Source organism: Dipodomys merriami, unplaced genomic scaffold (assembly GCF_024711535.1).
Source record: "Dipodomys merriami isolate MVZ:Mamm:240054 unplaced genomic scaffold, mDipMer1.0.p SCAF_4, whole genome shotgun sequence".
Classification (NCBI taxonomy): Eukaryota; Metazoa; Chordata; class Mammalia; order Rodentia; family Heteromyidae; genus Dipodomys; species Dipodomys merriami.
In genome coordinates, this window is record NW_027205603.1 from 47,615,575 (window position 1) to 47,619,098 (window position 3,524).

Consider the following 3,524-nt stretch of genomic DNA (forward strand, 5'->3'; position numbering starts at 1 on the left):
TGATCTTGATAGCTATGTCCTTTGCCATGCAGAAGCTCTGCAACTTCATGCAATCCCATTTGTCCAAACTTTCTTTGATTTGTTGTGTTTCCGGGTCTCTATTAAGAAAATTTCAGCCTGCGCCAAAGAGACCTAGGGCTTCTCCTATTCCATCCTGTAATGTTTTCAGAGTGTCTGGAAAAGTAGACATATTTTTAATTAACCAACAGGTGCCTGGTTGTAATTATTATACATGTCTAGAAGCCTTACCATACTTAATACATAATAGTAAATTAATAATTATGCTACTTGAAGTGAATACATACAATTATGTATAGTTGCTGACTAGGAACAAAAATTTAAAAATGAAATTATAAAAATTGCCATTACCAATATTAAGAAAAACAGTGAGAACTGGGCACCAATAGTGCACATCTATAATCGCAACTACTCAGGGACCTGAGATCTGAGGATTGTATTCAAAGAGAACCTGAGTAGCCAAGATGATCCCATTTGGAAATGGGGCCTTTGGAAACTGCTTGGGATTTCAGAGTAGAGCCTTGTGAGTATTAGTGTTATTATAAAAGTCCTTTAGTTGCTCTCATCTTTCTGCTTAGCCATTCATGCACTAGAAAATGAACCCTGAAATTCTTCTGGCAGCTAATTTGGTGCACTGCAACCCCCAGAATGATGAGAAATTAATTTTTATATATACTTGTTGTTATAGTAGCCAAGACAAACTAATAAAAGGAATCAGAATCATGCAATAGAGACATTGGCAGGAGAGGCAATGAAAAGAAAGTAAAATAGATGATGATGATGACGATGATGACGATGATGATAAGATGATGATGATCAAGATAGATAGATACTGATGAATATATTTACATATATATGAATATACACTCATGTGTCTATGAAGTTTCATATTACTTTTCTTTTGATACATAATATATTAAAAAAAATTGAGAAATTCATAATATGACAGTTTTTCTGGGTTAAGGGTCTGACAAATGCTTATTGGGCCCTTTTGCTCAGTGCCTCACAAAATATAATCCATTAATTAATTAGAGGTGGGAGTTGATTGAGTTCAGGACACTTCTAAACCAATTTGGTTCTTTGAAAAACTAGGATATTTGTAGCTGCATAATCTATGGCAATTTGTTTCTTCAGAGTCAAAAGGAGTGTGAAACATGGAGAGAGACAGAGAGAAAGACAGAGAGGAGAGAGAGAGAGAGAGAGAGGGAGAGAGAGAGAGAGAGAGAGAGAGAGAGACATGGAGAGAGACAGAGAGAAAGACAGAGAGGAGAGAGAGAGAGAGAGAGACAGAGAGAGAGACAGAGAGAGAGACAGAGAGAGAGACAGAGAGAGAGACAGAGAGAGAGAGACAGAGAGAGAGACAGAGAGAGACAGAGAGAGAGAGAGAGAGAGAGAGAGAGAGAGAGAGAGAAATCTCTCCCACTCCCTTCTAATATCCCTTTTAAAGTTTTTACCTGATTAGATCTGGCTCACCTAGCATAATCTCCTACTTGATTATCTCCATCAACTGATTAGGAATCTTGATTGCACCTACATCTTGGTCATATTAACATAGCCTAATTCTAGGACTATGATCAATTTTATTCATAGGACCCACCAACACACAATGGGAGAATATTTTGCAGTGAATTAAGAATGCAGTTAATCCTTTCTTGTGGGGAAGGCCCACCAGTTTTACTAATCTTTATTAGTCATTAGGGAAATATAAGATGAATTGTCTGTAGACATATTAAAGTACACTCACAAGAAAAGTATAATTTTGAGATATATATATATTATTTTTCAAAGCTTATGAAGAATATAAATTCGTCTATATGGCTGGTAGGCATTTAAATTGCTACAGACAATGAGAATATTGAAGAGTGGGGTGCTGGCTATTGAAAACATGTGTATGCTATGGCTCAGAGGACCAGCTAGACTGGTGAGCATGCATGCAATGAAGTATTTGTGATTTTTTTTTTTTTTTGGTCGGTTGTGAGGCTTGAACTCTGGGTCTGGGCGCTGTCCCTCAGCTCTTCAGCTCAAGGCGAGTGCTCTACCACTTGGGCTACAGCGCCACTTCCGGTTTTCTGGTGGTTTATTGGAGCTAGGAGTCTCACGGTCTCTCCTGCCCGGGCTGGCTTTGAACCGCGATACTCAGATCTCAGTCTCCTGAGTAGCCAGGATTACAGGCGTGAGCCACCAGCGCCCGGCTTGTGATCTATTTTTTGTAAGGAACAGAGTCAATCAATGTACAAGTATGGATTGGGCCTCTGAACACTTTTTGTGGAGATAGCAGCAGTTGAGAAAAGTGTGACCAACAAGTTTCTGGACCTTTGGTTAGTTTTGTATTTTGAGCTCCTTTTCCGAGAATTCATGGAGTTGTTGCATTTATGATCTTTCACAATTTCTTAATGTTTTCTTGCAACAAACTTTATAAAAAGGTTTTTAAAAGTTAAGCTTTGTGATCTCTCATTTTCTTATGAGAAATTCTTGCTAAGTAAAATAATTAACAGTATCTAAGGCTTTGGAATTATGTCCTCAGAGATGTTGTTGTGAATTTTGTTTCAACAATATAAGCCACCTCTCTACATTGATTATCATTACTCCCCACTCCCCCCATTCCCACTTTCTGCCCAAAGGACACTTTATCGGACAGCAATCAAGCGTAACCCTTGATGGCAAAGGAGGTGGCAGAGCCCTTGGCAGCATTGATAAGCTCATCGTTAAGGCATTCAGCGATGGTCTTGATGTTCTGGAAGGCAGACTCATGGGCACCAGTGCACAGCAGCCAGGTGGCCTGATTTACCCGGCACGGTGGAGACACCTCCACAGCCTGCCATCTCACTGTTCCAGCTCGCCCAACGCACTGAGTCCTCACGGGGCCCACTGTAGATGATGGAATTCACCAGAACCTGCAGAGGGTTCTCACCAGTGAGCAGGTGGATGGTCTCAAAGGCATGCTTGACGATGTGAACAGTCATGAGCTTCTTGCCGTGCATCATCATGGAGTTCGTGAGACGCTCCACCATGGGCCACTGAGCCTTGCGGAAGTGCTTGGCAGCATACCATCCTGCATTGTGGGGCTGGTACTTGGCATACCTCTCTTTCACTCCAATGTAATTCTATGGAGAAATGTCATTGATCTGTACATCATCGGTGCTCCACTTCCCAAAAAACTTAATGTCAGGGCTTTCTGCAACACCTGCCGTGGCTGCCTCCTACTGGGCCATCCTGAGGGCTCACCTGGAGCTTTCTGTCCACTCAGCATGGTCTGGGCGCTGCCTGGGCACAGAAAGGAAGAGCTCATGATCATTTCTAAACATTCTATTTTCATTTTTTCCATGTCAGCAATGTATGTGTGTATTTATGCATGCATGCATGTATGCATGCATGTGTGTGCATGTATATGTATGTATTTATGTATGTATGTGGGTCCTGAGGTTTGAACTCAAGGCCTGGGTGCTGTTCCTCAGCTTTTAATCTAAAGACTAGCACTTTACCACTTGAGCTACAGCTCCACTTCT

At 41.1% G+C, this 3,524-nt stretch overlaps 1 pseudogene; it reads right to left on the minus strand.

The window, feature by feature from the left end:
• Positions 1 to 2,659: 2,659 nt before the first annotated feature.
• On the minus strand, positions 2,660 to 3,230 carry LOC138806143 (small ribosomal subunit protein uS7-like; annotated as a pseudogene).
• Positions 3,231 to 3,524: the final 294 nt, after the last annotated feature.